The sequence below is a fragment of the Microtus ochrogaster genome, chromosome 18, assembly GCF_000317375.1.
Source record: "Microtus ochrogaster isolate Prairie Vole_2 chromosome 18, MicOch1.0, whole genome shotgun sequence".
NCBI classification, from domain to species: domain Eukaryota; kingdom Metazoa; phylum Chordata; class Mammalia; order Rodentia; family Cricetidae; genus Microtus; species Microtus ochrogaster.
The window spans coordinates 28921263-28930893 of NC_022020.1; positions in this window are offsets into that span (position 1 = coordinate 28921263).

Below are 9631 nucleotides of genomic sequence, written 5' to 3' on the forward strand. Positions count from 1 at the left end.
CTCTCTCTCTCTCTCTCTCTCTCTCTCTCTCTCTCTCTCCTATCTCTGTCTGTTTCTGTCTCTGTCTCCCTCTCTCTCATACACACATACACCACAAAGGTCAGAAGGTTACAGTGACTCACCAAGCTGACCCTAGCACATAACAGAAGAATAATTGGATAGATGACAAGTACCCTTATAGCACAAGAAACAGAATAATTAACTTGTCGTGAGCATTGATGAACATTGAAATAAATACAAAAGGAAGTGGGGAACAGCTAATGAAACAGATGAACTTGAACAGGTAACTAAGATTATTTATCAATATAAACATACTCACACAAACAACATAGCTCTGTCTGTTTCAGTCTGTTGCTTTTCCTCTTCTGCACAGCAAGTGGGAAGATGCCTTTATTGCCCCAACTTCCTAACCTCTTAAAACAACAAATTCCTCTTATTAGTGAACAAATTTTAAGTCATAGAATGTCAGTCATGCTTTATTTAGGGAAACTATTTTTTTTAAAGATAAAGAAGAACTTGTTCCCTAACCCAGCAATTATCACGTGGTTTGCTCTGGAGGAGGGTAGGGGCAATTTTCCCATTAATCAGCCTTGTAGAAGCACTTAGAGGCCAACTAGGGATTTAGTGAGTCCGGACTCTGTGATCTGCTCTGTCTTCTTTAGGTTATTCTTAGAATGAACCCCTAGCTATTACTTGGATTTGCATAATAAAAAAAAAACAACAAAACTTTAGGTTCTCTCTCTATTTTTTTTATATTGGTTCTATCCATCACTAATAGAAGCAGAACCAGAAAACTGATGTATTATAAAGTAACAAAGAGATATTGTTACAGTTGCATCTGTGTGTATATGGTGTGGGTGTGCACACATATGACTTGCTTTTACATTCATATTAGGGCAATGGTTATTGATCATTTGAGTACATAGGAAAAGTCTTTGGTTAAAAAATTTAACTTATATTTAAAATTCTGAACAATAGATTACCATTTAGAATACTGACTAATTGATATTGGTCCCCTGATATTATTTTTTATTCTTGTTGTTTTTGAGACAAGGTTTCTCTGTAGCATTGGTGCCTGTCCTGGAGCTAAGTCTTGGAGACCAGGCTGGCCTCAAACTCACAGAGATCAGCCTGCCTCTGCCTCCCGAGTGCTGGGATTAAAGGCGTGCGCCACCACCGCCCAGCTAGTTCCCTGATATTATTAAAACATTACACATGTCTGGGGGCGGGGGAGGTCAAACTCCCTGTCACCATGTGTAAAGTCAATGTAATCTTACATAAAAATAAACAAACAAATAGGAAAGGAACAGAATGTAGTGTCAGGAATTGAACCCAGGAACTAGGGTGGAGAAGCAAGGGCTCCAGCACTTAGCTACAATTGAAGCGCAGAAGAATGCATTTGGCAGAAGCTAAATTAGAATTCATGTTGGTCATTAACAGTTTTTCTCCATTGTGACCAGGGGTCAGTAGTTTTTTTTTTCTGTGTAGAGAAACATTTTTAGGAATTCTTTTGGTTTGCACAGACTGTGTTCATTTAAGGCAATTCCTGTCAACTAGGGATGATCTTGCGGGCCAGCAGTCTTTGGCAATAAATACCTGCAGTTGTTTTTGGCTATCGTGATGGAGGGTTGCTGCTGAAATTCAGTGAGTAGAGATGAGGGTCATCACCAAAACTCCTCCAGTGCCCAAGAAAGACACTCACAGCAAAGAATGTTCATTCAAAACTCTAAATCCTGCCTAAAAGAAGAAGCTTAACTAAGGAATGCTTTGCATTTATTTTTCTTTCCTTTTTGTTTTTTCTCCAACATAATATCTCTATTGATTCTTTGGGATTTCTACGATCACATTCACTTCCCGTTCCTCCCCAATCCACCCTCCCATTCTTGCACCCCACTCCCCCCCCAAAGAAAAAGAAAAAAAATAAAGAAATAAAGGACTACACTAAGTCCTATTTATGCTGTCCACTCATTGGAGCATGGTCAAACTCCCAGTGGCCAGTACCTTAAAGATAACTGAGTCCTTTCCCTGCTAAAAGCCATGGCTTCCTTTCTGCACCATTTCTAGAAAAAAAAAAACCTCCTTGTCAAGGCACAAGCTAAGAAAGCACAACAATCACCAAATTAAATGTATATGCATTTTATATGATGCCTGATGCAGCCATCCCTTTCTGTAGATGTGAGGGCAGAGGTTTAGATGAAGGAATATGCCATCTTTTGGGAGGGCATGAAAGGGAATTAGCAGTCTGGGTCTTAGACAGTCGCGTAATTTCTAGATGAGTCTTTTTGTCTTCCTCACCCAATTACACTTCATAAATGTTACCAATCATGTCAACAGCTAAGTGTATTAGTTCTGAAGCATGTTGGAGCCTTTTGGGTTTTGTATGACCCTGTTGGAATGCTTTCTAAGTGATCAACAGTAGACTACAAGATCTCAGACATGAAATCAGGAAGGGGGAGGTAGTTCTCACAGTGGACCAAAGATTCCATCATTTTAACTGTTCATTGTACACTTTATGTTCTTGGGTTGAATGTCCACTCATTGAAGAGGGCACTTAGATCTTGCAAAATATGTTTCATTGTTTTACAGATTTGTACAGGGCTGGCTCTCACTCCCTGTCTTCATAGACATGACAAGCCTCAGAATCCCTGGGTGCTGAGCCTTATCTAACAGGCTCACGTCAACTCTCTGAGGAAACTTTTGTGGCCTTAAATAATTTGATATCTATTTTAAATTTATCAGACCAGCATTAAAGTGATAGAGTGAAGATCTGATCACTATAACTCCATCTTACAAAAAGGAAACTAAAGACTGGAGAGTTTAAATCAATCAACCAATCAAATATTTGTTTGTGTGTGCACTCATCGAATATTGGTGGGGTGCATGTCACGTAAACATCACTGCAACGAACAACATAAGCTACTAGGAAATCCAGTTTTGAATGAAGAACTTGAATTGAATCCATTTCACACAAACATGTAATTTCTGTACGTTTTCTGTATTTATTCTATATGTAAATATTAGATCATCATACTATAATTATAAGTTCAAAAACAAGTTTTTAAATAATGTATATTAAGGACTTGTCATTTCATGTCAGAAACTCTACTTGGTATTGAATCTACCTTATTTCACTAAATTCTTTAATAATCTAACAATGTATCCCCTCTCACTGCCGCTTGCCTTACAGATAAGCTCAATAAAGCTCAGAAAGAAAAAAACAGCCCACAGTCCCATACAACAGTGGTAGAAACGAATTTTCTCTTGGGTTAAGTCCAAAGGCTGTAGACTTAACCATCTCATAAATAACTGCTTCTCCTTTTTATTCCGAGCTTTTATCTGTTTCTCCTTTTCTTTTATTGTCAGTAATGAGTAGTCAGCACGATCTCTGCCCAGTACCCGCTCTAAAAGAAATGAGATATTTTAAACCACAACTGCTATTAGACATGAATTTTCAGAGGAGACAAGGAAAAAGGTGAATTTGGAAGGTAGTTCTCTGTTCTCTCTGCCACAGATTTTACCTTGCACTGTGAACTCTGTGAGGGGCAGTCATAGGGCTCAACTGACGGCACTCTGTCTGGTCCTAAGAGATGCTCGCCCTAGGCTGGGTTCTGTACAAGGAATACCCGAGACTGCTTGCCATGCTGTGTACAGGGCACCAGGGAAAATTTCAAAAGACATGCAACAGGTGGGTGATTGGGCCACATGTGTTACACAGGCGTGTGTCCGTGTACCCTTCTGCTTTCTCATTTTGACTTTTAAGCAAATATTAGGTTCTTTTTTATTCAAGTCAGATCAAAATACAAATACATTGGCTTCCCGCATCCCGCAATGTCTCGTGATTGCTCTTCTAAGCTGGGGTGGGGGATCAGGCAAAACAAAACAAAACAAAACAAAACAAAAAGGCAACGAAATGCAAGACTGTGTGTAAAGAGCATGGGTATTTGGGTGTTTTGTGTGTTGTTGTATAAATTGCATGTATATATGTATATATGTGTGTACATCTATCTAGATGTATATATATATAAATAGTTATATATCTATACATATGTATACACATAAACATGTAGCTTCAAACTTTGAAATTTTGAGTTTAGGAAACTAATTATTACAGTTACATTGGTTTCCTAGATAGTCTATTGTAGTTCTGGTTTCCAGAATTCTCTTCTACTATGAATGTATATATTTATTAATGATGCAGAGAATATGATACAAATACCTAGATTTATCTTCTATAGATAAAACAAACAAAAACTTGTATTTAAAGAAATGCCAAACCATTGGTTTGAATTTCAAACTATGTGTTTCAAATTTGCTTATGACAAGAACAAAACAAAAAGAGAGAAACAAAATGCCCACCAAATTTAAGTGGTGATTTCTAAGAAGAAAAGAAAGAAATGATAGCACAAAACCACTGGCTATTCCCAGTGCGATTTCACTGGCCTTTTAATTAAATTCCTCTCTCATAGTCCATGGGCTCAATGCGGCCTGCATGATTGTGACTTAAACTGCTTATCAGCCTAATTATTTTGAAGTTACAGCAATCAGTTAGAAATATTCATATGGTAAATAGGTGCCAAGTCTCCAGGGCACATTGAGCACACCAAACACTCTCCAGTCTCCTGCCAATCACTCTTTCAGACTGTTTACACAAGGACCAAAAAGTTGCTCAGAAAAGGAGGATCAGAGTCAAACGAAAGGAAGCATGTCTTACTTGTTTGGATATCCGATAGACAGAAGAGATAAATGTCTAAGTTTACGGCAGAAAGATAGATTACGTGCTCAGTCAGAGTCAAGCGCCTTGGAGATTGTGGGAGAATGTGAGAGGTGTTTGAAGTTAACCTGTGCAAGCTTCCCAGGGGCTTCATGAGATCAGGTTGTAAGCACATAAGCCTGACCCTTCATAGAGTCTGTCTCTCAAGCCAGGGCTCAGCTGATAGAGCAAGATCCCTCCTCCCGGGGATCTGTGTGGAGTGTCCACAGAACCAGACACCCAGGTGCACCAGTGGGCGAATTTTCTCCATGAGCCCTCTACAGGTGTGGTCTTGAAGGCTTGAGGAAGAAATGTTTTCTTTTTGCTTTTTAATTAGTTGTTCTAATGAAGTTTGCAGTAATTTTTTTGTTCCTAGCAACTTGGATCAGATGGGAAGTTTTATACCATCCTGTCTTTGAGTTTCCTTTCAATTTTCTTCTGCTTGTTCTTTTTCTTTCTTTTTTTTTTTTTCAAGGAAACTGAATCAGAACATTTTTTTTTTTAAACATGTTCTGGCTATTTTAGAGAATGGTATGGCAATTAGTTTTGAAAGCATGCAGGGTGGGGAAGTGAAGGTATCAACATTGCTCATTACTGTCCCTCGGTATGGTATAAAAAACTGGATTAAAGATTTATTGAAATGGTATCCTATCCAAAATGTTCAGAGACACTAATTTAGGAGAGCTTCGTTCAAGCTTCCCTGAAACTGGTTAATGGGATCAGCTTCCAGCAACACTCTTTAAACTGGCAATAGTGTTCAGCTAAGTCCATAAAGAATGACTCTTTGTGATACTGGGAGGAAGTTAAAAAAAATTAAGTTCTCATTCCCCACATCTTTCATAACAAGCAGAGCACTATATGGAACCCAATTAACAGAAGGATTTCTTTAAATTAAATGTAATTGCTTAAATAATATCCACATCACCCCTGACCCTACTAGACTATGGGGTTGTACCGAATAAGCTACCAGGAGATCTCCAGACCCATTCAGCAGGGATTCTCACATTTCTTTCCTCTTGTCTCGGACGCTTTGAATGTGAAGTCACCCCACACATGGAAGCATCTGGATTTTGCTAGAAGTAACACTGAGTGGTGATTGACAGGGGCCTTGCTCATGTTCCTTTTTCGCTGACCACATTCTGACACTTGATGATGAATCAGTTTGTTGCACATTGATATATCCCAAGTGACACCTATTAAAATTACCTCTTCACTTTTCCAGTGCAGTTTGCTTGTACATACGTGTATTGTCAACTTGTTTACAGGTTCTTTTGTGTGTAATTGTGATAGTGGATTTAGCTCAAGCCCTAAAGGAATCTGTTTACTGAATGGTGTTAAAAATGAATGTGCTTATTACAGTATAAACATCATTAATTATGGACTCACATAAATGCATGTCTATATGTCACCAATTTCCATCAGCTCAGAGATTCAACAAGAGTCTGCAGTCTGTGAATAGCAAAAGTACATAAACTGCTGTGACTGGTAACTTAGTAACTGTTTTAACTTGCTTTGTAGCACTGTAGATCTTAGCCTGCTGTATTTTTTTCTTATATATTTGATTTTTGAGAGAAACATGGTTAAAAAAAGAAAGAAAGAAAGAAAGAAAGAAAGAAAGAAAGAAAGAATATCAATGTCCCAGTAGAATTGCATAGCATTTTGGCAATCACTGGTCAACTCAGAAGGCAAACACCTACAGATGGGACAATAGCCCGAGCAGCACATGGGTGTATTCATACATATGTCTGTGTATGTAAGAGCTGAAATGCTAAATGGCTACCATCCATCCTCACTGCCAATGGAAACAAACTTTCTTCTTTGGAATCACTGATGGAAATGGAAAGGAATAATTTTCTATTAACTGCTTTCATATTTTGTTTCATTCTTATAGTAGGGTAGATGATACAGGTGCAGTATCAGTATTGTAAAACTGTGTAGCAAAAACTACAAAAGTAATTCTGTGGATATATTTTAAAAGGCAGAACAGAAACTATATTTCAGATTCTTGTGTGAATATAATTACAAAACTAGTTAACTATTTTTATGTGTTTCCATAATGAGTCCATTTCATATACATTGTAATTTAGCACCCATCATAATAAATCATTTAGTAACATTTAGTTGTTATATATATATATATTTTAAGTACATAGACGAGATCAATGATTCAACATTATTTCATGCTAACTCAGCATTTTACAGAAAAGAAAATTAATGTTAGAATTGGTTTATTTCTAGTTTGATATGGCAGGTTGCCAAATGGGGTACAAGAAGAAGGAGAGTGATAAATTATTTATTTAACATAGAGATTTAATATATTTAATATTAAACTGTTATCAGGACAGTGAATGGAAGCCCTGCCTCTGTCTCTTGTTGATCGGATGGTTTTGCAATAATTATTTATGAAATATCATCAGGCCCTGGTTTCTTCATTTGTACATGTAAAACAACAGATAATAAGATTCGGGTGAAAATTAAATCAGATAATCCAAAGAGATAATTTATCCGTGTCTGACACATCAAATAGATAAAATAATGACTCATAAAGCCTCATTCCTACCACTCTGAAAATGCCAATTTTAAAATGGAGCTTGGCTTCAGCACTCTAAATGTGTGAATATATTTATCTCCTGTTCGTAACTAATGAAATTGCCTATTATCCCTTATGATTTTCAATCAAAAGGGGAAATTATAGAAGAAAAGTATTTCCTCAGATAGGAATTTTAAAAATAACTTGGTCTTTTGCAATGGTGTAGTGCATCAAGCAGAACCCTTCTCCCAAGAAGCACACACTCAAAAATGGAAAGAATTGAATGGTGTATAGTTTGATAAATAGAATATCTTTCATGCATCCCACTTTGTAATTTCAAAGTCTTCTTCATAATATTCAATATGATCTCTATGAACTTTTCAGTAAAGAATCTTTTCAAACTTGTTAACCCAGAGTCTCCGACACTTTGCTCATGAAAGCTGTTATTACTGACCCATTCCTGGACAAGTATAAGAGGAAAAAACCCAAGACTCCAAGAGGGGGAGGTTCTGTTTCAGGTGCGGAAGACCTGGGTTTGGAACCCCAACTGTGGCCTCAGGCTAAGACTTCATTACATAGCTCTCATGTAAATGACTGTGGACAGTTTATGGGCTTATTCTGACTCTATAGCATCCCCGACCCCCCTTCTCCCCCCGCATGAACCTAGTACTAAGCAGGAGAAAGGAAGGACTCGGAGACACAGGCATCCGTAGATGCAGTCACCATGTGGGGTAGGGTGCAGGCTCTGGTTTGTTTCCAAGTGCTGACTTCTCAGTTGTCTCTATTAAAAAAGACATCCTTCCGCTGACCCCAGAAGACCCAGGGGACTAAGAACTTACACAGACAAAAGGAATAAGGATGTTTGAGAGGGACTTTCCACATGCATTACTAGGTGGAAAGCTATAGGGCTTCTTGGGAAAAAAAACTCACCCTGTGCTGAGAAAGTGGGAAGTCCAAGAAATCTGAAACCCCAGAGACTGGTTAAAGTAACTATATTTCTTTAGACTCAGTCACAAAAAAATGCTCTCACCCCCGCCTACGACTCCAGGAGGATAGATGAAGAAAAATTAATATCAAGAGGAAAAGTTAGTTGCATACTTTCTGACTACAACATCAAAGGATAAACAGTCGCCAGGGTTTCACTGCCTTGTTCTCTCTGACACAGAATCTAGCTTCCTCACAAAGGCTTCGGGGACTCTGAGCTGGAGTGGTAGGAACTTTTCATTTTGTCCGGGAAGTGGTGTGTTGGGCAGGTGGCAGGTGGTGCACACTGGGGAAAACATTCTCCCTAGTGATGTTTGGGGAAGTTTTGGGTGGAGTGTTTCTTCCTTCACGTCAGCCCTGTAGTGATAAGCCAGTGTCTGCACACAGCCCCTGTCCAGAAACTCATCCCTCTGCCAAATTGAGTTCAACAGGACTTGATCAGAAGGATCAAAACTATGGAACGGGAGCCGAGAAATAGTCCAAATCACCACCTTCACAGAGAACACTTCTCCTCCCCTCTAATTTCAGTTCAAAGGCAGTGTTTCTTTCCATGTCTATATAACACTCAGAGCTCCCATCAATCCTGGCTCCAATGGCAGCTGCCACAGAAAGAGGTCATGGTGGGTGTTTTTCCCAACAGGAGGCTAGCAGAAGTTCCTCTCCAGACAAGACAACTTCAAACTTAAATAAGCCATCCTCATCTTGTGAGTTCATAAAATTATAGTATGTCAGCAAAGGTCAAGTAGGGAGTGCTGTCAAAATGCTTAGAATGCCAGCGAGCTCCCCTGGATCCTTTGTGGGTCCTTAGCAACCACGTGAGCAGAGAACCCAAGCCAATGTCTGGCATGAAACTCAGCCTTCCCCTTGATTTCCTCTTTCATCCGCCATCTTTATGTGCCTTAAAAAAAAAAAAAACTGATTATGAAATGCTGCTAGTCCGTAACCAGGTCTGAGCTCACGCAGACAAATGAGCTCTACATGTCTGTGATGGATAATATGAAGCTATGAAATTTGGTGTCTCTGAGACCTAAAGTCACACAGCTGCATGACACAGTTTTTATTTCTTTCTCTTTCATATGCTCCCCCTTCATGCATTCTTCCTTCCATTCTTTCTTTTCATTTTTATTGTAAACTGGTTTTTAGAAAGATCACAATGTGGAGCAAAGGATGGTCCTGAACTCAAGGTCCTTTTGTCTCAGTTCCCCAAGTTCTAGGATTACAGGTTTACAGGTATGCGCCACCATGTCAAGCCAAATTAGGGTTTTCTTCTCTTCATTCTCCTGGAATCTCCACTTCCATCTGTGCAGTTCTGATTCCCTCCTTTCACTCTATTTGATTTCTCTGCATATAGGGATAGATAGATAGAT